This window comes from Camelus ferus, chromosome 8 (assembly GCF_009834535.1).
Source record: "Camelus ferus isolate YT-003-E chromosome 8, BCGSAC_Cfer_1.0, whole genome shotgun sequence".
Classification (NCBI taxonomy): domain Eukaryota; kingdom Metazoa; phylum Chordata; class Mammalia; order Artiodactyla; family Camelidae; genus Camelus; species Camelus ferus.
The window spans coordinates 9,517,073-9,543,215 of NC_045703.1; the positions used below are offsets into that span (position 1 = coordinate 9,517,073).

The 26,143-nt window shown below is 39.5% G+C and overlaps 1 protein-coding gene and 1 long non-coding RNA gene across 3 annotated transcripts in view; both read right to left on the bottom strand.

Annotated features, from left to right (window-relative positions):
• Window positions 1–26,143, bottom strand: part of SMAP1 (small ArfGAP 1) — a 176,288-nt gene that overhangs the window by 84,259 nt on the left and 65,886 nt on the right. The window lies entirely within an intron of this gene.
• On the bottom strand, window positions 252–8,678 carry LOC116665260. The gene is made up of 3 exons (XR_004321791.1): window positions 8,668–8,678; window positions 8,390–8,393; window positions 252–1,584 (listed from the first exon to the last, which is right to left on the bottom strand). It is a non-coding gene; the product is annotated as an uncharacterized LOC116665260 (long non-coding RNA).

The following is a 26,143-nucleotide window of genomic DNA, read 5'->3' on the forward strand; positions in this document are numbered from 1 at the left end:
ACAGAAAAGGCGATACTGCCTCTTCCAAGTTCATCACTGCACTCCCACGCACACATGCCTTGCTTCTTCTGCGCCAGATGCTCCATCCAGGCCTTGGGGTGCCCAGCTGACTCTGCCCCGTGGGCCTCAGGGCACATGCTGCCTACCCAGAGAGGGCATTGGGACCTCTCTGGCTAGACCTCCCTCCCCACCCCACCCCCACCCCCGCTATTCTCCATCCTTTGTAACTCTTACAACAATCTGCTCTGACATCTACATAAAAATCCAAGGTAAACAAACACAAGAAGATAAACAGCTGGAGGGTTTAATTATTTTAGCAGCTAAGTCTCAAACTAAATAAAGTTAAAGAAATGCACAGTCAGCTCCAGATCGGCGCCTCTCAAACTCTGATGTGCGAGCACCTCCCTGGGGACACTGTGAAATGCGGATTCTAATTGGGTAGCCCCAGACGGTGCCTGAGACTCCGCCATCCCAACCAGCAACCCTGGCTGCCCATGCTGCTTTCCACAGACCACACTTAAGAGCAGCAAGATTCTTGATCATTCTCTGTACAAAAGGTCTCAGAGAGAAAACAGTCCTTGCTGCAGAGAGCATCCATCTTCATTTGCCTATGTGGGTTACATCCTTTTCCTCTTCTCCTTTTATGCTTCCGTTGTCTCAAATTATTCCTTTTTGTGTTGTGATTTTTTTTGCCAAATCGAAGTTCCTATAGTTGGTTTTGGGGGTTTTGTTTTGTTTTTTTAATGCTTTCTTTCCTTTTAACCTTTATGATATAAGTGCTTAACAACCTATTCTGACAGAGTTGTAATTTTCTGATTCTATTTATCACTTTACTCAAAGTTTTGTGTGCTTTTGCCCTTTCATTGAAGAGCTCCTTCCAACACTTCTTGTAAGGCAGGTCTACTGGTGATGACCTTCCTCAGCTTTGTCTAAGAAAGCCTTTATTTCTCCTTCGGATCTGAAGGGTAATTTGGCTGGATAGCATATTCTTGGCTGACAGTTTTATTTTTCAGCATTTTGAGAATGTCATTCCACTCCCTCCTGGCCTCTGGAGTCTCTGCTGAGAAATCTACTAATAGTCTAATTGGGGTTCCTTTGTAGGTTACCATCCATTTTTTTCTTGGCTGCCTTTAAAATTCTTTGTCGTTGACTTTTCAGTTTTAAAATAATGTGTCCTAGAGAAGGTCTTTCTGCGATGTGGTAACTAGATGTTCTCTTCACTTCACGGACTTGTACAATTCTGTTCCTTTTCAGGTCTGGGAAGTTCTCAGCTACTGTTTCTTTAAATAAACTCTCTGCTCTCCTCTTTCTTCTCCTTTTGGGAAACCTATTTTCGTAACGTTGCCCTTCCGAAAAGAGTTGGATAATTCTTGTGAAATCTGTTCATTTTTAAGAACTTAGTTCTCTTTTCTCTTTTACCTGTATCATTTCTATTTTGCTATCTTTGAGTTCACAAATTCTCTCTTTCATACAGTCTGCTCTATTTGCAGCGCCTTCAAATGCATTCTTCATCTCCTTTACTGAGTCCTTCAGCTCCAGAATTTGGTTCCTTTTCAGAGTCTCACGCTCCTCCGTAAGGTATTCCTTCCCCTCACTAATTTTATCCCTGAGCTCACGGAAGCGCCTTTCTGGGTTTTCTCCGGCCCGCCGAGTTCCTCCACGACAGCGCCCATGCATTCTCTATCAGTCAGAGGCTGCACGAGTTCGTGACTTTAAGTGTGGTTTCTGGAGACTGTCATTTTCTCCCGACAACGACGAGCCGTGTTACCGAGGTTCCTCTCGGAACTGTCAGTGCATCTGAAGGAGTGAACACCTGCTTCCAGCAGGTGGCGCCGCAACACCAGTTCCCGGTTCCCGAGGGTCACCAGTTCCCGGTTCCCGAGGGTCCGCACTTCCCACCCCACCGCCTAGTGCCCTCGCCGCTGCGCTCACTCCTCCAGGGTCGCTGCTGTCACTGGGTGACCACCTGGGACCCGGGAGAGCGGCGCCTCCTCTGGTTCGGGGTCTCCTGGGCGGCCAGCTCTGCTGCCTTGGGGAGGAGAGGGGAGCTAGGGGAGCCAGGGTCGCGGACACCGCCTTCCCTGCTGTACCCGGTCCTCCATCCGGCTGGGAGTCCAGGGCCGTCAGGTGTACAGATGGGTGGGGCTCTCGCGCGTCCTGGGGTGCTGGGCAGAGGAACCCACGTTGAGTTACGGAGTTTCACTGCTGGTGGGTGGAGGGGGAGAAGCACAGGGAGGTCTCACGCTGCCATGATGCTGACATCACCCCCCGCCCCGTTCTAGATTATACTGACAAAGCCTTCAAGTATTCAGCATACTTTATTCTTATTGAGTATGTGACTTAAACTGAAAATTGATTTCAACAAACTAAGAATTAAATCAGCTGAGGGAAAAAAAAGTCCACGTTTATCTAGAATTCAAACATGGGTAATTTTAAGTATCACCATCTCATTAAACACAACACAAATAAGCTAATATCAACAAAGTAATACTAGTCAGCTCATAATCACAACCACACTAAAGCAAAGCTCTAGGAACAGAAGGTATTATCTGGTCTCACTAATGTCACCACCTTGACTCATCCATCATTGGTGAACACTTAGGGAACACTAACAATCTAAACACGCTCTGTTACAAGACTGATAAATGTAGCCACAATAAGAATGGAAATGAACACGTGTGAGAACCACCAGCAAGAACTGACAAGCCGTACTGACTGGGAGACGCAGGGACAACGGAGAAGGGAGGACCAAAGATGTCTGTGAGTTCTGCTTTAAATCTGGGATTGAAAGCATCAAAGCCCTTGTACAGTCAGAAAGCTCTGCAGAAAATCTGTTGAGTGCTTTAAATAACAGTGACACACTGAGATGAAAATGTCCAGCAAGCAGTTAGGAATTACAAGACTAAAGTTCAAACTGGAGACATATATGAGGATCTTCTTCAAGATGACAGTTGCGGCCTCAAGAACAAAAAGCAAAAAAAGGCAGACTATTGAGTCTCACAGAGAAAATGAAAAGCAGTGCAAAATAAGAGAAGGCCAGAGTTTTAAAGAAAAGATGGTCAACAGTGTCAAAAATTTCAGAGAAGTCAAGAAGAACGAAGCTAGGACAGCACATCTGGACACACGGGTAACTCACAGAGGTCAGGCAGAGAAGAGGGAGGGAGGGAATTCAATCACTCTGAAGTCCATCACCAGGTTAGGGGGAGGAAGGGGAGGAGAGAGGGGCTTTACCCATTCTGAATTCTATTACCCAGTTAAACTTTCACCATTTCAGTCTCCAAATCCAAACCTTTAACACATCTATAATCTTGATCCTTCTTAAGTCAACTTCATTTTGGACTACTCCAGTGGACACACTCGGGGAGACAATCGGTTACTAAGAAGTCAGAACAAGGCTCATTGCTTTCCCTTGAATATAACTCAGTTGTCCAGTCTTGAAACTTTCCTGAACACTGTTTCCCTTGCCTAGAATGTTCAGCCCGTGATATACAAGTCCTGCCTCATCTTTAAGGCCTAACTCGAGTCCCGTACCTCCATAAAGCCTTTCCATAGGACTTCATGCCTTCGTTCTCCTTTGCTTTACAGGAGCTGTCTGCAGCCCACAACAGCTTGTCTCACAGAATATGCCACAACAGGGACCTGTTATTTTTCGATCTAATAGTCATGTCTACAAAGGTAAATGGTAAAGCTTCCACCGGGAAGGCCCTATATGGCCCACGTCACCCACAGTAAGGGAACAGGTCTAGATAAGGGAACAGGCAACAAAAGAAAAAAATCAGCTAAGTCTGATGACTTAGTCAAACACACAGGTTCTTTGATACCTGAAGCAATCTATCTATTCATTTAAAAATAGAAACAAAAAAGTGTGACAATAAATATATGTATGTTCATGTATAACTGAAAACTTGTGCTCTACTCTAGAATTTGACCAAACATTGTAAAATGACTATAACTCAATAAAAAAGTTTTTTAAAAAAATTAGTCTATAAAAAAAAATAGAAACAAAAGCAAAAAACATCAGGCAGAAACTGTTCTTTCTAATACGCATTTGCCATCCTTCCTTTCAATAAGAAAAGCCCCAAAGTTTTAGCTAGAAATGTGGCTACTCGGATAGAAACTACATTTCTCAGCCTCCCCTGCAGCGAAGCGTGGCCACGTGACCAATTCTAACCAATGGAAGGTGAGCTAAAATTACGTGTTCTGCCATTAACCATACCGAGCATGCATTTCCCTGGCCTCTTTCCCTCCCCATGAGCTGAGAAGATGAGAAGACATGAACGTGCTACCTTGGATCTGAAAGCCTCATGTTGAAGAGGGCAGAGCTACTCTATCCACAGTGGATGGTTCATCTGCAGACTACTGAGAAGGAGAAATAAACTTCCATCCTGCTTAAGCCACAGTACTTCCAGGTCTTTTTGTTACAGTAGCTAAACCTATAATCTACCTAATCCAATATGCATCATATCTGCATGTTGGCGGCAGTAATTAGAACATACCAGAGATTTATCCCTTATTTCAGGGCTAAAATTTTAAAAGACGTATTTAAGAATAATAAAGCACATTTTCATCAAACCTTAGTTTTCCAGATTCAATTTAAATCACCAAGTATGTATTATGTGTCTGTTTTCACCAAGGTATTAGATGAAAAAGACAAAACACAGGTCCTACCCTCAGGGAGCCTGCAATCCAGGAGGTCATTCAGTGGTTACAGTGTAAGTGCAAATGATGGGGGAACACACAAGAGGAAAAGGCGAATGCAGGCCAGCGATATCAGAACAGGCTTTGCAGAGACGGCAGCACCTGAGGTGATTCTGAAGTGGAAGTCCAATTACAGCAGGTTGGGTCTGAACAAGGTGTAAGTGAACAGTAGGGCCCCTCCCACCTTGAAGAGTTTCAGCTATGCTGTAATGCTGGAGCCAAGAAATACAATACTGCAGCACCTGAGTACTGCTACGTTTCTTTTATTTAAATACTGACTTGACTTTTTTAAAGTTTTGATATATATACACATAAATTTGTAAAGTAAAGTAACTACTAACTTTCAGATAAAGACACAGAAACTCCAAAGAAAGTAGAAAAAATGAGGTTTAGTGAATGATAAATTATAAATCTAAATAATGTAAAAATGTACTATATAACTAAAAAAGAACAGGAATTTTACCAAGAACTCATTAAACTTGCCTTGCAGACTTCATACCATTTGATGAAATTGTATGCTATTCTGAGAAGAAACTTCTTTTAAGTTTCTGATTACTATGACAGACTAGCAAACAGAACAACTTCTTTCAATTTTTTACAAATAGAAAATAACATACAATGAGGAACAGAGAAAATAATCACTAAGTGCTAACAGTAATTTCCTTTTAAGATTTAAAGCCTTCTCCAATTCCCCAACACTTTCTAAATAACATTTATCACAGTGATTTACAGTTCATTGTTTAAGCTATCTTTTCTGTGACACAGTGATCTCTTTGAGCAAAGGGACTTCATTTCATTGATCTCTGCGTGCTCTGCACCCAATACAACATCCGATATAAAAATGCAGGCAGTCTCCAGCTTACAAATGATAACTAGGACCCTGAGTCACTGCTGCCAAAACGAGCAGGAAAGTACTTTTAGAGGGAACTAGCATCTTAATGAATCCGCAAGTATTTCCAGAAACACTGTCTAATTTAATCCTAACAAACACACGAAGTGGGTAATATTACTACACTGTTTCAAGACTAAGAAAATTAGGTTCAAAAACAAGGGAAAACTCTCTCCTCTTTCTAGCGAGGTAAGAGGATGCCACGGCCAGGTCCCAAAATGCAACTGTGAATACCCTGCGTCTCCTACTGTAGTAATTCCATCCTTCCAAACAAAAGTCCCATGCATGGGCTGACTGTGTTTACTCTATAATGTCAATTTTTTGAAATGCCAAGTCACTTTCTACTGAAGCTAATAACAGATTTAAAGATGCAAATAACCTGTTCATCTTTCTAGAAGTACCATTTCTTCGCACATTATTATAAGTTCACTTTATCTCTTTCCTGATGATACACCAGAATAGAGGCAGTAAGAACTGGATTTGGTTTGGTTTGATTCGTTGAAGAAGGAAATTGCAAAGGATAGAGAATTCTGATCCAGGGGGAACAGAGAAGAGGGGGAGGGCAAAATCACCTGGGATGTAAAAGGTGACTCACAAGGCAGTACCACAGGAGCAGATTCCTAGGGAAAGGGAGACACACCGAACAGTAAAAGGATCCTAAAGAGAAACCACCTACACCAACACATGTCCATGACCAAGCATGTAACAAGGAAGGAGCCCCTTCCCTTCCGCTAACACAGGCCCTTTGTTCCTCACCCCAGAGCACTGACCAGCTTTTCACTGCTCACAGTCAGCGAGGTTAGGGGCCAGTCTCCTCGGGGACGACCAAGATAGAAATGTCCTAAAACTTGATAGTGGTGATAACTGCAAAACTCTGTAAATATACTAAAAATCACTGAATTATACATTTAAAATAAGTGAATTTTATAGCATGTAAATTATATCTCAAAAGGCTGCTTAAAAAAATACATACATTTCTTTAAACGTGGACATGCAATATCATGCATTCCTTTTACTGCTTTTTACTTTACCAGAAAAGAAAGAATGGTGGCCAGGAGTAGAAGCAGCGGGCTGAAGTTCAGGAGATCCCAGAGGGGACCCCAGGATGTGGAGTCCTGGCACTCACAGAAGCGTCAGCCAAGATGACACAGATGCAGATCACATTAAAAAGGTTCCATAACTAAACCCAAAAGTTTAACTAGAAGTGCCATTAATACTATTTCAACAACAGCTGTTTTAAAACAGTTTCTTCCAGCAAACATACTCAACAGAATGTTCAGTTTACTTTTTTTCTTTTTTTTAAATTATTTTTCCTACAACTTTTAAGGGTTACACTCCATTTATAGCCATTACAAAATACTGGCTATATTCTCTGTGTTGTACAACACATCCTTGAGCCTGCCTCACCCCCAATGGTTTGTACCTTCCACCCTTGACCCCTGTGTTGCACGTCCCCCCTCCCCACTGGTAATCTCTAGTTTGTTCTCTGTATCTAGTAATCTGCTTCTTTTCTGTTATATTCACTAGTTTGTTGTATTTTTAGATTCTACATATAAGTGATATCATACATTATTTGTCTTTCTCTACAAATTGCAAACTTTCCTTCTTTTTATGGCTGAGTAGTATTCATATATATATTTTATATATATCTTACATCTTCTTTATCCAATCATCTGTTTATGAACACTCAGGTTGTTTCCACATCTTGGCTAGTGTAAATAGTGCTGCCATGAACACTGGGGTGCATGTTATCTTCTCAAAATAGTGTTTTTGTTTTTTTCAGATATATATACCCAGAGTAGAATTGCTGGGTCTTATGGTAGTTCTATTTTTAGTTTTTTGAGAAACTTCCATACTGTTTTCCGCAGTGACTGCACCACCTTACATTCCTATCAACAGTGTACTAGCGTTCCCTTTTCTCCACATCCTCACCAACATTTGTTATTTGGGTTTTTCTTGATGATAGCCAATCTGACAGGTGTGAGGTGATATCTCATTATGCTTTTGCCCTGATGATTAGTAATGTTGAACATCTTCTCATGTGTCTATTGGCTAGCTGCATTTCCTCTTTGGAAAAATGTCTATTCAGTTCTTTTAAATTTTTTTGGATTTTTTTAAACTGGCTTTTTCTTGATGTTGAGTTGTGTGAACTGTTTACATATGTTAGATATTAATCCCATATCAGTCGCATCATTTGCAAATATTTTCTCCCACTCAGTCTGTTGTCTTTCCATTTTGTTGATGGTTTCTTTGCTGTGCAAAAGCGTTTCAGTTTAATTACATCCTATTGTTTATTTTTGCTTTTATTTCCTTTATTTTAGGAGACGGACCTAAAAAAATATTGCTGCGATTTATGTCAAAGAGTGTTCTGTTACAGTTTCCGTTTTAGTTCACTTTTTAAAACACTAAATATTTTAACATACAATATTTTACTAAGAAGGAAACAAAATGTTCTTTAAAATATCCTTTTTTAAAAATCAGAAAGTAACATATTTTGGCATGATCCACCTACCTGTCTACTGTTCATCTACCTCACATTCACGGGTCCTATAAAGCAGCATCAGTAGCAGTGAAACATGACAAGTGCGGATAACACCTGACAGTTTCTGCACAACTTTCCAACATTCAGAGTCATTACACTGCTGATGAGAGGAAAGGTTCCACGTGCTGTTTTAATCATTTCCTGGTGGCTAGAATATGAAGCATTCACACAGGTCAAGCAATTGTGGTCACTTGAAAAGGAACTCATAGACATGTCCTACCTTAAGTAATTAATTACTTCTCCTGAAATTTGTCTAAAACCAGACTAACATTAAATAATAAGAAAAGAATGTTTCTGTTTAAGTTTTTTAAAAGAATTTCCCTTTAACACACAGCAGTCATCACTCTTCAGTATCTTCATCCGGTAAGAATCTTATGCCAAACCAAACTAGTAACATAAAATAAAACTTCTGAAAGATTAGTTTTAGAATAAAGAAATTTAAAAACCTTTCTATTCCGAATGATGGCATTTAAGCTGTAATGTTTAAATAATTCCCTTGGAATTAGAATTGCTTTTTTTTTTTTTAAGTCTCTTGGACTCAGAAGAGCAGCACATGTATTTACCCACCAAGTATTTACTGAGTGCCCTCCATTTCAAGGTACTAGTGTTCGAGACTCTGGGGATTCAGTATGAACAAGACAGATAAACTCCTGCTCTCCTGGAGTTCATATTCCAGTGGGAAGCGGTACACAGTAAACAGACATGTAAAGGAACAGTGTGTCAGGGAGGGATGAATTAAGGGTTGGGGATTAAGACAAACATTACTATATATGAAATAGATAAACAACGGGGACCTACTGCATAGCTCAGGGAACCACATTCGGTTTCTTGTAATAACATGTAATGGAAAAGAATCTGAAAAGAAAATATGTATATATGTATGTATATGTACAACTGAATCACTTTGCTGTATACCTGAAACTGACACTGTAAATCAATTACACATCAATAAAAAGTATTTTTTTTAAAGTAACAGTGTGTGTCAATGGCAGTAAACATTACATAAGAAAATAAAGGGAAAATGGACAGGGAGAGTACAGGTGGAAACAGGCAAGGGAGAGGGAGCTGCTCTTTGGTCAGGAAAAGTTGTACTTGACTAGAGACCTGAGGCGGGAGGGGAACAGACCATGCAGCACCCGGGCAGGAGTAATGAGGGCAAGGGGACAGGCTGCACAGAGGACTGAGGAAGAGGAGATGCCTTCCTCCCTCAAGATTAAGGCACAAGAAATGTTTTAGGCATGTTTAAGAAATACCACAGAGGTTTTGTTTGCTTTTTACCCTGCCTGTGAAGGTGACTTTTACATCCTTACATCAAGTACTTGTCCTATGAAATATTCTTAAATGGCTGTTTTGGAAACAATCTACTAAGAGTCTCCAGGAATGGATCAGCATAATCAGTTCATAGAAACTTCCAGCATTTCAATTTATCTTCTCATTTTGTTAATTCTTCTGTTGCTTCCTAGTTTATGGCAGAATGAACTTTCTGAAAACCTCAAAAAGATTTATGTACACATTCCACAGCAGAGACAAAATTAGTAGATTCTCTAACTGGAAAACCTTGGGAGAGGAATACCATTGAGAACAGTGGATCACAGTTATCAGAAATACAAGTATAGTCTGGGTCTAGGGGCAAAAAGCAAATGAGGCATTGGGAACCAACTCAGACTCAAGAATCCCCTCAAGCTTAAAACTGAAGTAAGGCTATACATGCTACTCTGCCCCATTACCACTGAACAAAGAAATGTAAGCTGAAATGGGAGGAGACTGTGTATTCATTTACCCTATTAACACTGACCAAGGGAAAAACAGAAGCATTGGAAAGAGTCTGTGGAGAGAGGGGAGCAATAAAAGAAGTTCTCTGTTTTAGTCATTTCTTTTACGGAATCTGCTATGTGAAAATCAGCAAGCGGCAAGTCACTTTCTCTTTCCCAATAAACAGCACCAAAATAGATATGTTAGAGAAACTTCTTAAAATTTAGTATATTAGCTTCTAAAATTCTCAAGTATCTAATCTTTTAAGAGGATATGCCCAGGAAAAATGAGAATCAATACCGAAATATTTCTTCCTAGTATACTGAAAAAAAAAAAAATCTTAGTTCTATTTAAATGATATAACTAGAAACAGTCAATACCTAAAAAAGTGACTTGAAAATGTATTAGATTTATACATCTTTAATGTTAGGTTTTAGATGTCTATTTTCAAGCTTTTTTATACGCCAGAACAGTGCACTTTTAAAAATAAGTGTTCTGTATTGTTTTCTTTTGGCCAAGGCAACAGTAAGAGGCTTTCAGAACTGACTTTCAAAACAATCAATATCACTTATCAAAAAACAAGCAAACTCACAGAAAAAGAGATCAGATTTGTAGTTACAGGGCTCATTAGATGAAGGGGGTCAAAAGGCACAAGCCTCCAGTTATAAGATGAATAAGACCTGGGCACGTAATGTACAGCATGACAACTATAGTTAACACTGCTGTATAATGTGAAGTTGTCAAAGAACAGATTCTAAGAGTTCTCATCACAAGGAAAAATACATACACATATATATGTATCTATGTGAGATGATGGATGTTAACTCAGAGTACCGTGGGACTCATTTCTCAACGTATGCACAACAAAACTTACGCTGTACCAGCTAAACTTACACAGTGGTGTATGTCAATGACAGCTCAGTAAACCTGGAAAAAGTCACCTGTCATTCCTTTTAACTTAAAATATGTCTAATATAAATTTTTGTTTGGTGTTACTAATTTGAGTTCAACATCCTTTTGTTATCAAAATAGTAAATCATAAGTTCCATCACAGACAACTCATGAAAATTCTAGAGTGGTTACAACTAAACATGTTCAGAGATGAAATGAAGTTTACTCATTTTGTCAAATTAAAATTAATCTCAAAATGTTGCATGTTTATGTGATAAAAATACAACAAAATCTGGTAAATCTAAATTTCAGTATAGTATAACTGGAATAAAGTTACTTTAATACTATCAAAACTTAACTTATAACAAAAGAAATTATTAATGTCAAAAGTAGTTGATAATCAAAAGCCATCGATTAATTAATCACAGGAAAACTCAGAACAAAGAAAAACAAATATATTTGGCCAAATACAAACTGCTAGTTTCCTAATCCTAAATTTTACTCTAATATTATTCTAACTCCCAGTGATTAAATTCCAGAAACTATTCCTGAACACTGGTTTATTTAATACATCCTGGGCCTATATATTAGCAACTCAATTATTCCACTTTTTCTCTCATTCCTGAATTCTAGAGCCATTTATTATCCATTTATATATTCTTGCCAGAATTCTAACAATACTCTAACTTAAAATAATTCAGAAAACGATGTGGGCGTCATAATCTTGATTAATGATGGGCACCACCTGGCATTTTCTTTTCCATTTGTTCACTAATACAAAAGCATTCAAAATATAAGTAGGGTTATACAATTTAAAAAAATTTTAAGTATGAAAATATTTTAAGTGTACAGAAAAGCAAACAGAAAAACTGGCAGTACAACTGGCCCAGTCAGATGGACCCACTGATGTCTCTATTTTAAACAGAACCTACAATGATTTACTGGATCATCCACTGAGCAGCCAGACAGAAGTTTCTCTCAACAACACCTTAATATGGTTTGTGTGTTTGCCATGAAACCATGAGGAAAGGCAAGCTCAAAACATGTGTTCTCAGTAAATATGATCTTCACTAAAAACAAAGAATTTGTTCATTAGTTTTAACTTAAAATAAAAATCAGCTTGGGAAAATAACTTTTTTTTTTTTAACTATAAAGACTTAGGTTTTCTGTTTCTGCTGCCAGGATACATGTTGGAGTTATAATATAGCAGGTAAAGGCATGAAAGAACAAAGTAAAGAAGCCAAAAGTGGGTTACTGTTCTATAAAGTCAGGGAGTCACAGCAGAGATGTATCAGACTGCAGATAATGACCAGTAATGTGTCCTATCCATTCTGGGGTAAACACAGCAATCCAAAACAGGGCAGTGTGCACATCACAGTAAGAATAAAAACTATTCAAGAAACACTTCTTGCGGGAAGGGTATAGCTCAAGTGGTAGAGCGCATGCTTAGCATGCATGAGGTCCTGGATTCAATCCCCAGTACCTCCTCTAAAAATAAATAAACAAACCTAATTACCTCCCCCCTCAACAAAAAATAAATTAATTTTTTAAAAAAGAAACACTTCTTCAGTCACATGTAACATGTACTGATTCCCCACGTAAAAAAATTTTTTCTCAGTGTGTCTCAGAGACACAAGATGCAAGGCCATCATTGATGCCCCCACTTCACTGTGTGTCTGGACACACCCTCCCTAAGTTTAGCTTCCCTATCTGTGAAATGGTGTTGAAAACACAAATTTGACAATAATGGTTGCAGAAAACCTAGACAATCTGCATAAAACATAGTAACTGACACAGAGGAGGCTCTTAATAAGTATCACCTTTTAATTAACATATACCCTAATTAAACACGCTAGCTATTTACCCTCGGGAGAATGCCTAAATAGTTAAGATTTTTCATTTTAATTTTTAAATAATATCCCTTGGATCATATAAAAACAAAAACTAAAGCAATAAACCCCAACAATAAATGTTTCTTAAATCAAAATAAAATCTACCAACTTTGTTGTCAACACCTTGACCTACCTACCAGATCACTATCTGAACAGAATGGTAACGTTTGGTGCTTTTGTTTCCCTCTTGGTGTTTCTAACCATACCATCATCCAAAACTTTCTAAACTTTTTTCTTTCCCTAACCAAGCGTGGTCACTCTGCCCCATTCAGGCCTTCATCCCTTGGTAAAAATGCCAAATTCCACACTTCACACAATCATAAGGGGCCTTGAGGGGGGAGGGTGTAGCTCAGTGGTAGAGAGTGTGCTTAGCATGCTTGGGGTCCTGGGTTCAATCCCCAGTACCTCCATTTAAGTAAGGAAATAAGTAAACCAAACCCCCCCACCATCAAACCCCGCCAAAAAACAAGAAACTTTGAGTTCATGAAGTGGTTACTCATTGAAGGCAGCATAATGGCTCGTGGGTTAGAATTAGACACTGATGGCTCTGGAACTACAGACAAATTACGTAACCTCTCTAACGTCAGTTTCCACAACTACAGGGTAGGGCAACTTCATCTACACCTTTTAGGGTCCCTTGAAATTAAAGCATCTAGTACAAAGAGAACTATGAATGGTAATCCTAGTCCCCTTTACTGACAAGGCCATCCTTCACTACAGAAACATTTCAAGTAATAGAATGAAACCAACTTGCAGCTTACTCCAACCATGTGCAATTTTACCTATTAGAAAATTCTCTCCTATACTAATACGAAAATGCCGCAGATTCAGAGGAGGAAAAAAGATCGGGATGAATTGAAGCAGTGGGGGGCGGCCTCAGTCAAAGGCAGCTTCGTGAAGGCAGTGTACCTGGAGGTGGGCCTGGGAAGATGGGTGAGCTTCAGATACAGAAAGGACTTCGAAGGTTAGTGGTTCATTCACTCACTTATTGACTCATTGTCATCAAAAATGTGCTGATTATTCATTAAGTGCCAGGAACTTTCTAGACGCTGGGGATCACAGCATGGAAAAAGAAGAGATGAAAGTGCCCTCATGAACTATATAGTCCAGTGAGGAGAGAGAGACACACACACATAAACAAGTTATTAAATGTTTAGGATGTCAGGTTGTAATAAAGGCCATGGAGGAAAAAATATTAAGTATGTAAGGAGAACACAAAGTGCTGAGAAAAAAGTGGGGATGCTATTTTAAATACAACAGTCAGGGAACACAGCACATAAAACAGCATCTGGGCAGAGCCCTGAAGGAGACAGTTACGCAGATATATGTGGGGGAAGAGCCCCAGATGGAGAGTCTCAAGCGCAGCAGCCCGGAGTTAAGTCCAGGAGGATAAAAACCACACACACGCATAGCTCAAAGCACACAGATTCTTGGGCCGACAGCATCTAACAAAAAGTAATGGATGTAGCTTAAGTGAAAATAGAGGCTAAAGGCACCGCAGAGAGCTGGGACTCCCAAATTTTACTTCCTGCTGTTAGCAACACGGAGTCACTGAACAGTTATGAAAGGCCAGTGAAATGAATGAAATCACAGCTTAAGAAGAAACAAAATATTCAATTATTTAGAGTTTGCAACTGTTAACTACAACATTAACATGAAGTAACTTGCTTTTACTTCACCTTCTTCAGATGCTGGCTCAATTAATATTAACTTTCAGCTTTCAGTGGAAAAATCAATTTAAACAATTAGTGTCTTTATATTTTAGACATATACATTTTATATATTAAAACTATTGCTTTTAAAAAAAAGCCTTTAGATGGGAAAAGCAAAAACTGTTGGCTAAAATGATATTCTAAATTAGCTATGAAGTTCAACTACTGTCTTCTAAGTTCACAACTAATGGAGATGGTTGATTAAGCCCACTTAATGTCTTTGATATCAGTAATAAATCAGTGAAACACTGATATACCAAGATTTCAACAACTATCACTGTGGAATATATTAGTCTTGCTTACATTTTCAGTAGGAAGAATCACTGCAAAGAGCAAGCTAAATTCTGTACCAGTTTGAGAACAGCAAGCTGTAATTATATAAACAGATGTTTTCAATAGAACAAAATAGAATGAGATGATCTCTAAAACATGAAATATTTAACAATATGCTGCAGAGTATAATCAAATGTTTTCATGTGACTTGGAAAAAAATCAGTAATATCAGCAGTCAGCAAAGCAACATCAAATGTGTATCTGAAGCACACATCACGAGAGAGCTCCTCTACAAATGCAGTGAGCCTTCAGAGACCGGGGAGGACTGACCGGCGGACTAGCTCGTGCTGCATCACACACTCAGCCGCTGGGCTGGGAGCTGACGATGGCGCCGTGCTCCTGACCACACTGCAACCGGAGGGCAGCACCAACATCAACGGCTCTGTCATCTCTCTTGTGCTGCGGTAGTAGCTCTAAGTGTTACATGAAAACAAATGTTCCAAATAAATTCAATACAACTATTTTCGTCAAAGAGCCTAGGAAAAGTTATAAAGTTTCAGTAAAAAAAAAAAAAAAAAGGTTTAAAAGCAATTTTCTTTTCGTGCCCTATTTCTACTAAAACACTATACTGAGTTCCACATCTAACCAATATGAAGGAATGGACACTGAATTTACCCTACTGACTAAAAACACCTTAAAAATCAAACCAATTACATAAAGTAACACTCCTGAAGAGCCTGGGAATCAACAGATGGAAGACAAACTAGGTGCGAGGCCCATAATGAATTCAGCTCACTGCCCGGGGGAGTTCAGGCCATGGTTCAGGGGAGAAAACCCCAGAGCAGGCCAGCAGCCCCCTAACTGAAGACTGGGAGCGAGGAGTCCAGAGCCCAGGGCAGCTGGGTTCACAAAGCAGAGCACGAGAGAGGAGAGGGATGCGCAGAGAACTCCTCGGGTCTGTGAAAGGCGCCTTCAAGTATCCACCAGAGCACTGATGGATGCACAAGTGTGAGAAACCCACAGAAGGCAGAGAACCACCCAAAACAATTGGAGGGAATAACCCTAAAGCTCAAAACAGTCAGGAGAAGTGTCCGTGCCGTGCCCATCAGCCAGACCAGAGAACCTCGTCATTCATGGAGCATCAGATGTGGGATTCAGAAGAATTTTTGTCTCACTTGTGGGGAAAATTAACTCCAGAGTAAGTGCTGCTCTGCTGTCCCCTAAAAAGGCTCAGGAGCAAGATCTGAAAGGGTCAGACTATTTCCAAATAACTGCAACAAAGGGGGGAAAAACCTCATGATATTTATAGAAATATCAAAAAAAAATTCAGAACCAACAAGCAAAATTCACACTATCTAGCATCCAATAAGAAACTAGCAGGCATGCTAGAAGCAGGAAAATACCGCCTGTAAAGAGGGGAAAAGTCAGTCAATTGAAACTGACCCAAACAATTACATAGTGATAGGAGTAGCAGGCAAAGACATTAAAAACATATTTGTGACTGTCCAAGAAGCTACAGAAAAGACTGAGCAAGTTAAGCGGAGGTACGGAATGGATTAGAGAGATAACAATGTGTGTGTATAAATATATATATATATATATATATATATATATATATAGTATGTATATATATATCAAACTGCTAGAGATGCAAACTACAACGTCTGAGATAAAAAATACACTGGAGAGAATTAACAGATTAGACATTACAAAAAAATAAAAATGAAAGACTCTGAAGACAGAGCAATAGTAACTATCCAAAATGAAACACAAAGACCTAAAGAAAGCCACACCCGTGAGCTGAGCAACAATTTTAGCAGTCTAATTAATTTATCGTTAGAATCCCTAACTTAGGAGAGTAAGGTGTCAGAAAAAAAAAATTTTGAAGAAATAACTGCAGAAATGTTTCTAAATTTTGTGAAAACTATAAACCCGTAGAACCAAGAACACCAAAGAACCCCAAACACAAGAAACTTGAAAAAATTCATCCAAAGGTACATCAAATATGCATATAATTAGGAATAAACAGAAAAATCTTAAACGCAGCTGAAGGGAAAAATACATATTCTGTACAAGGAAAAAATATACAATGACAAACAATATAAGTTAGAAGAAAATGAAACAACATTTTAAAAGTGCTGAAAGTAAAATACAGTCCACCAAGAACTGTTTACCATGATAAAACAGCTTTCAAAAAAAAAAGTGACATAAAGATCAGGACAGAAATCAGTGAAACAGAAAACAGAAAAACAACAAAGAAAGTCAATGAATAAAAAAGGTGATTATTTGAGAATAAAATTGATAAACCTCTAGCTCAACTGATCAGGAAAAAGAGAAAACCCAAATGACCAATATCAGGAATGAGAGAAGTGACTACAGATAATAGAAATAAGGCAATATTATGAACAACTTTACACTAATAAGTTCACCAATTCCTCAAGAGACATAAATGAGGTCTTTCCAGAAAGAAAAGATAATGTGAACAACTCAATATTTTAAAAAACTGAATCTGTAGTTGAAAACCTTCCAATAACAACAAAAAGCTCCAGGACTAGATGGCTTCTCTAGGGAAATCTACCAAACAATTTAAGAATGATACAAATTCTACACAAGCTCTTCAGGAAACTAAGGAAAAAGGGGGAAGGTGTAGTATTTCCCAGTTCATCCTATGAAGTCAACATAACCCTGACATCAACACCAGACAAGGACATCACAAGAAATAAAACCTGCAGATCAACATCCTGCATGAATATCTGCAAAAATTCTTAATAAACTTTTAGCAAATCAAATCCTGGAATATATGAAAAAGATAATACATTGTGACCAAGTGTGGTCTGTCCCAGGAATGCAAAGTTAGCTTAATGTGCAAAATCAATGTAATTCACTATGTTAAAGAACTATAAAAGAAAAACTATATGATTTCAATAAGCACAGAAAGAGCATTTGATAAAATCCAACATCTAATTTTTTTAAAAATCTCAGCAAATTAGAACTTCTTCAACTTGATAATGAGCATCTATGAAAAACATATGGCTAACAGCATATTTAAGGGTGAAAGTCTGAATGCTTTCTTCTTTAACTTAACATCATGAACAAGATATGCAATCCATTCTCACCTCTTCTGTTCTACTAAAGGTTCTAGGTAGTGAAATAAGGTAAGAAAAAGGAAATTAAGGCAACCAAATTGGAAAGGAAGTAAAAATTGTCTTTGAGGATGACAATCACCTAGGTAGAATATTTGACAGAACCTACAAAAAAGCTACTAAAATAAACCCATGAGGAAAACAAATAGATTAATGGGGCATAATAAAATCCAGAAATATTCCCAGACATATATGGTCAATTAATTTCTGACAAAGATGCAAAGGCAAGTAAGGGTAGAAAAGATCTTTCAAAAAATGGTGCTGGAACAGTTGCATATTCATATGCAAAAAAAAAAAAAGGACTTTGGTCCATATCTTACATCACATACAAAAAGCAACTGAAAATGGATCATGGCCATAAATATAAAACACCCTAAAACTTTTAGCAAACAACACAGGAGGCAGTCCTCAGTATTTGTGTTAGAAAAGAGTACCAGACTTAACAAAAACACACCCATAAAAGGAAAAATTAGTAGTAAGACCTTGTCAAAATTAAAAACTTTAGCTCTGTAAAAGACCATGTGAAGAGGGCGTAAAGACAAGCTATAGAGCAGAAGAAAACATCCACATATACCAGAAAAGGACTCGTATTTAGAACATAAAAAGCACTTTCAAACTCAATAGTATGTTGATAACGGGGGAAGCTATCATGTGTAGGGGCAGGGGGTATATGGAAAAACCTCTGCACTTTCTATCCAGTTTTGTTGTGAACCTAAAACTGTTCTAAAAGTTTATTTTTAAAAAATCAACAGTAAAAAAACATTAATTAGAAAATGAAAGACATAACAGATATTTCACTGAAGAGGATATACAAATGGGAAGTAAGCACATGAAAAGATGTTCAACACCATCAGCCATTAGGGACATGCAAATGGAAACCAGTATCACTATCACTACACATCTAACAAAATTGGCTAAAATAAAAAACAGTGACAACACCAAATGCTGACAAAGATGTGGAGACACTGGATCACTCTTATACTGCTGGCGGAAACGTTAATTAATACAGAAAAGCTTAGCAGTTTTTTAATAATTCTAACATGCAGTTACCATACAACACAGCAACTACACCACTGGGCACTCACCAGAGAAACGAAACTTATGTTCACCAGAAACCTATCCACAAACGTACAGTTTCATCTGTAATAGTCAAAAACTAGAAACAACCCAAAGGGCCTTCAACAGGTCAATGTACAAATTATGGTATATACACACCATAAAATTCTACTTAATGAAACAGAAAACTATTAATACATGCGACAACCTGGATGAACCTCCAAGAATTGCACTGAGCAAAGAAAGCCAATCACAAAGTATCAGACGTTTCCATTTATATAACATTTTTGAAATGAGAAAATTTTACAAGTGGAAAACAGATTAGTGGTTGCCAGATGTTAGGGATGGGGGAGGGGAATAGAAAGGTGTGTGCAGCTACAGAAGAGCAGCACAAGAGATCCTAGTGGTGATAGACTGGACACACACACGTGAATATAAGCAAAACTGTAGAAATCACAGTAAAATTGGTTATCGTGTCAATGTCAATATCCTAGTTGTGATACTGTAGATCTACAAGATGTTGCCGTTAGAGGAATCTGGGTAGACTGCCTACTTTTTTAACCAGCCAACACATATTAAACTATGGTTCACACTGTCACAAAGTCTTAGTTTATATATGTTCTGATTTATAGCTTTCATTCCACCCCAAATAGGCACCAAAAGGAGAAAGACGCTATCACCTCAACTGAATGGCACACAGAAAATATAACCATTATTTTATGGTCAAGTTATATAAACTAACTTGACTCTTCAAAACAGAGAAAGAAAACACTAGAAATTCTTAATCCTCTACATTGAGAAAACTGTGCTACAATCATTTAGCAATAAATATCTATAAAGCGCAGTAAATTACATGGTACCGAAAAATCTTAATAAACTAAAATCCTACTAAACATACCCGAACAGTTAACTGACATCCTTTCTGGATAAACTGTTTTTATGTGAAAAGGATACATACCAAACAAAGAAATTCACTGCAAATTTAAGAACAATGATTACTTTATGAAAATGATGATCCCTGTTAATTAAAATTTAAAACTAGAACAGCAATGTCAATTGAACTTTCTGAGGCAAGAAACATTCTTTACCCTGCGCTGTCCAACACAATGGCTACTGGCACACAGGCTTGACTCGTGGTGAGTGGGACTAAGGAACTGATCATTCAAATTTCACTGAACAGCAGGTGGCTGGTGGCTACCAGGCTGAACAGAGCAGATCTAGATCTTACAGCAAAGCTGAAGAAAAGAATATATAAACAAACACAATATAAAAATAACCATCAGCGTAGCTGACTAGGTCCTATTCTCTCTCACCCACGGCACTACCACTCTGGGGAAGAATAATTCATTGTGCAGGATTGCTCTAAGGAGAATACATTTCTTTCAAACAAGAAAGGTATTTTTTCCCCCAAATATGATTTTTTGGCCTTTCTCGATAGTACTGGGAACTAATTCAAGCTACTGAGCTGAGAGCAGTAATACCCTTTTCACCAGCGGAGGGCAGATATATGTTATCAACACATTTTATGACAATTTTCAGTGTTTACGAAGTCTAATTCTTCTGCATCAAAAGACACTAGTATATTCACTGACACAAAAGGAATTGTACTTTTTGAAGTAAGAGAGAAAATATCCTAAAAGAAATATATATTTAAAAAAATAAACTGGCAAGTCTCCCCAGAAAAGTTTTTTACCAATTTTATCAGTTTATCCAAGAGTTAACTATAGTCCCTCAAACAAAACAAATTAAGCCAGACAAATACAATGTTAACCAAGTCTTATTTTCTAAGCAATTTACATATATATTAACAATATTCCTTGGGCTGCAAAATAAATTCTAAACAATTTTCCTCATGAAGTATAAAAGCTGTCAGAATCCACAGGAAAACACAGCATTTATTTCAAAAGTAAATGCAGAAAACAAAGCAAACAATGAAATTTGGCAAAGGTGCTAAACATTGGCCCAGGTTAGCCTGAGGCTAAGCTGAGAAATGGAAGCACCAGACAAAGACGCACCTTCCTGCAGCACGGGACGTGCAGACTGCCCGGAACAGTCTGGGTTCGGCTCCACCACACACTCCCACACAAGGGCTTCCAAAACAGCTCCCACATCCGCCAAGTTCAAGTGCCCTTTTCTAGCCTCTTGAGTGCCCACTTGCACTTACTGTTCCTTCTCAGGCCCCTCCCTGGAGGCCCCTCTGTCCCATCAGTTCCCTTTGTGATGTCACTTCCCATGGCCCCTGCCTCTCTGTCATCTAGATTATCCACCCACCAACCCCCCAATCTATAAGCCTCTAACCATTCACGGCTGGGGCGGGCCTCTCCAGGCAGACTCCACATCGCCCCCTGTATCTCCCCTTCCTAGATGTCCGCCTGGTACCCAGACACATTTCCAGGGCCATGACAGGCATGGGTACCAAGTTTACACACACAAAACTGTCCACCAGCCTCTCCCTTCCTAGGACTTGGCCACTCTTCTTTAATTTTGGTTCTACTCTTTCTGAAAAATGATCTTGTATTAAAAACCTTCTCCAACTCCCACTCTTGGTGATGTTCACTTTCTCTCAACTTCTCTTACACCTAACACTCGCACGACTCCTGGTGCTTCTGGCCTGCCCGTCCCCTAGAGGAGAGGCTCCTAGAGGGCAGGCAGGGCAGGGGTGTACACCTCTTCCTGATGTCTGCTCCAGGGAACCAGTAGGAAAAGGTCAACAATAAAGAAATAAAGAGAACTACTACCTTCTCGTCCTGAGCCTCTGTAAAGTACTCCTGTGTGGGGCAGATTCAGAATCTGCTCAACTACGCTGTTTACCAGACAAAACATAATTTATAAATGCTCCCTTCAAAGGAGCAAAATGACCATGATGCAAAAACAAAAATAAAACACAAGACCTTGACAAAGTCACAAACCCTCAGTCATTTACCAAAGCCCTACTCTGTGCCAGACATGGCCTCATACGCTTGGTTATCCTCACAACCCTGTAACACGAGTATCACTATTTTACAGGTAGTGACACTGAGGCTTAAACATCTAAATACCACATTCCCACCACAAGGACGAAAGGAGAGAGAGAAGGGAGAAAGGAGAGGGAAGAAGGGAAGGAAGGACAGACGGAGGGAAAAAAGAAAAAGAAAGGAAAAAAACCGCAGAGGTAACAGGAGAGCTGAGACCTCAGCGCGGAGCACTAGCCTCCACAGCCTATGTCCTGAACTTGGGACGCTCCCAGGGGTAACAGCAGAGCAAAAGTTAGGAAACAGATAACTACGTTGTTTTTATTACATTTACCTCTAAAACTTGGGAAGAAGAAATCAATATGTAAATACATTCAAAATATCATAAAGACACTAAAAAACTAAGAAGATTCGTTAGGGAACTAATAAAATCTACAAACACAGAATTTCCATGCCATTTTTCAAATGCTGATTTCCTCTGGCAAAGAAGTTAAACTGTGGTGACCGTTTAAGGGTTCACCAGTCATCAGGATGGTACAAGGTCAAAGGAGAAAATGAAATGAAGCTTAATTTTAAGAATCAATAACCCTTGTATCACCTGACTGTCCTAAAGTTTACGCCCTGTCAAATCTATTTCTTACTTTGTTCAGGTGATTTAGCAGCATTCAAAAATTCACCTTAAAAGTTCAAAAGTTTGAGCAAGCATATTACAGCTTTCCTTATTTTGTTTACACTTTTACAAATATTCTAGTACTTTCTTTTTGCAAAATTTCTCTCTCAAGCACAAAGATACTCATTATTTACAAACACCTCTTTTAAACCACTCTTGACACCATTTGCAGATTTCATGAGATTACATTTGCTTTTAGTTAACACAGCACACACCAACAAACAGCATTCCAAGTTTTAAAGCATGTTTGCATTACTGCTGTTGCCAAATCAGTGTTTAAATAAACTGGTTAAGTAAATACTTAATATGTAATCATTCCTCACCCTGACTACCAATTTTTGCTAATACTGTGCCATGACATGGGTCCGATTTGAGTAAGCATAAAAATCCAGAATTTACCTCTGTTCTCATTGTGTACAGTGGCTGAATGCAAAGAGAATAAAAAAGAAACTGAAAAGCTGAGAGATACCTTTTATAAAGGTCAAGGGTAACACATTGCAGCTGTCTGGAAACCTATCTGTTGCTTTGGATTCACAAAGCAGAAACTGTGGTTGACTCTGGGTTCTCTTGCTGGAACAGCTCTGAATAACACGTTTAACCTATTAATTAATCAACTGATCTCTAATAGGAGATTAGGCCAGATATCTGACAGGTCTCTCTATCACTAAACTTTCTATAATTTCATAGTTACAAAAAAATGTATGTCAGAGACTGAAAATCCGCTCAAAGTATTCATGGGCTTACAGACTCTGGGGTGAGTGCGGCAGCGCCCACCACTCAGCAGAATGAAAGTCACCTGGAATGGCCCAAGGACTGGCAAGGAGAAAACAGTGAAAATGAAAGCCAACCCCAGCCCCAAGATGAAAGAGCGAATCATAAAAGCACATAAGTGACCCATAAGCCTATTGAAAACGTTCAGTTTTATGAGTATCAAGAAAATGCAAACTAAAACAGTGTGATGCTGTTTTCACCAACCATATTTAAGGAAACGTTTCAAAAACATGATTAGCCAGTGCCAGGCTGGGAGCCAAGGGCCAGCCAGTCTTCACACAGCACGGGGAGAAAGGCAGACTGGCTCCAGCAGCCTGACGGCGCAGGCCCAGCACACTCTCAGGTACACCTCGCACACAGAGACGTGATGCTCGGGAATAACCATGTGCGCACAAAGCTTTGACAGCAGGACCCTGTAACCACAGAGGTCAGAAGGGAAACACCCATCAATGAGGGGACGGATCAGTTTAAAACATTTTTAAGTTGTTGTAAAATTTTGACTATCAGCGAGTATCCTGTGCAGAGAATAACCTGGCATCTCCCACAACATCCCCCTACCCTTGTTCTCAACAAGTGACTTGACCCACCTGTCCCCTCACGTCAGACTCTTCTCACTCTCCTTCCTCATAAACTGACCCACTCTCTTCCTCATCTTTACTCCAATGCAAAGCACTTGATCTGTGTTTTGCGTCAAATATTCCTCCGACGTGCATTAATACATTAACCGTATGTGCCACACTTCCTTCTCAGAGCACCTGCCCACTCAGTCACAGAAGAGGGACCCCTACAGGGAAGCTGTTCCTGCAATCCTCTGGCCTCCAAGCCACGGTATCTAGAAGTGAGCATGTGACCCACGCTGGACCCAGTCATCTCGCCCAGGAATACGGACTATGACCCAAAGACCCAAAGGAAGAGACAACCACCTGTAGGAAGCCAAAGAGCAGGCCACGTAGACTTAGCAGTTGCTGAGGTAGAGGCAAAACCAGTGAGTAAGTAACGGAAGTCTCAGTGAAGGATGAGGCAGGCAGAGATACAGAGCGCCAAGGACAGACACAGAAAACTCGGCTGCCTGAGGACCTCCCAGGTCACGCTGTGCACGCTCTATCTATTCTGAAACCGCTAAGGCAGAAGCCACGTCGATATTACTGAGTGGGTCACACGACCTTCCTTCTGCCCTATTTCTGGGGTGCCTGTCGGTGTCCAGAAGACAGCCAGCCAAAGAGGCCCTATATCTCAGACTGCTCCATCATTAGAGTTTCGAAAAAGAATGAGTTTCTACCAATTAGATGCCCCTGTGCAATATCTGAAAGCAAAAGTGAGGGGAAGTCTATGTTCCTGCCCTTTTTGGCTGTTTTCTGCAAGGAGACTGGCTCACAGAATGTCTAGTCTCCAGCTCCTTGGGTGTGAAGCCACAGTTCTGACACAGATGATGGAAAGACCCACATTCCAGTACCGGCTTCTAAGTGTTGAAGGCCTCTGTAGCATTCTAATTCCCAGCCCTAACTAACTGCTGTCTTCTTATACACAATGGTCTAGTGGCTCCCTGGAAGGTCAGTTCTGCGTGATCTGACGGTCATTCTGGGAGACTTTGCCTGGAATAGCTCTTCCACGCCTCCCAGGGCTTTCCTAAGCATATAATTTCTTGTATTAAAGTATTTTTGCCAATACATCTGGAGTGTTCAGGTTTCAGTGCTTAAGTTCTACTAAAACAACTTCAACTTAAACAGATAAAAACAATATATGATTATAATACCCAAAGTTAGTGGCTTTTATAAACCTGACTAAACAAAGTTTTACATATGCTAAAATAGAAGTTAGAAAAAGAGAAATATTGGGTGAGGCCTCATCTTTCAGAAAGAGAATCACCAAAGTCATAATGACCCTCATCAAATATTTAATATACTACATGAAATAGTTCTAGGACCACTGAGATAAGTTAGCTGTTCATACACTGCTTGTATCTTGATTATTCCTCTTTCACAGACAATGACTCAGACTGGCAGCATACAACATCCTCATGTCCAGTATGTTTCTCCCTGTCCTTGGTCATTTATTCATTCAACAAATCTCTACCTAGGCCTCGTGTGCCAGGAGGTATCCTAGGCAATGAACAAGAAAGACAAAAACCCCTGACTTCCTACATTCTAGAAAGGGAGACAAAATTAAGTATACATCTGAGTGAGGACCTAACCTAACCTAGGTGAGAAGGCTAAACCATAGGCACGTCTGAAGCAGAACGTTCCAGGGATGGAGGACAGAGTGTGAAGGCACTGAGGCAAGGCCTGACCAGTACCCACAGGAGCAAAGAGGGCAGTGCGGACCTCCCTAAGGGCCTTGGCTTTCACGCTGAAAGACAAAAATCATGGAGGGTTTTGGGTACAGCAATGACAGGATCTAACTTACCTGACTGTTTTAAAGATCATTCTGGCAGCTGGGTTAGAACGGACCATAGCAGGTAAGAAGAAAGCTAGGAGACCAACTGGGAGACTACTGTGGTTAACATGGGAACAATTCCAAAGTTTGGGGACTGAGCAAAAGGGCACAGTAAGATAGGGGAGACTGCCCAAGGAGCAGGCCTGGAGGAGGAAGATGAAGAATCAAGGTAAGACAGGTTAATTGGGAGCCGCTGAATGAACAACGTGCAAGTGGACACACCAGTATGGAGTTCTGGGATGAGGTCTTTTGGGCCTGAAGATAGGTACTGGGGAGTCAGCAACTTACAGTCAATAATTAAAAGCAAGAGAGACTGGACGAGCTTGGCAAGGGAGTGAATACAAAGAGAAGCGAAGAGGTTCAAGAACTGAGTCATATGGGGGAAACCTCCCTCCTCTTCTGATTAAAAACTCCCAGTACTATTTTGCTTAAGTTAATTTCAGTTCTTTTTCTGTCCCCTGCGATGTAAA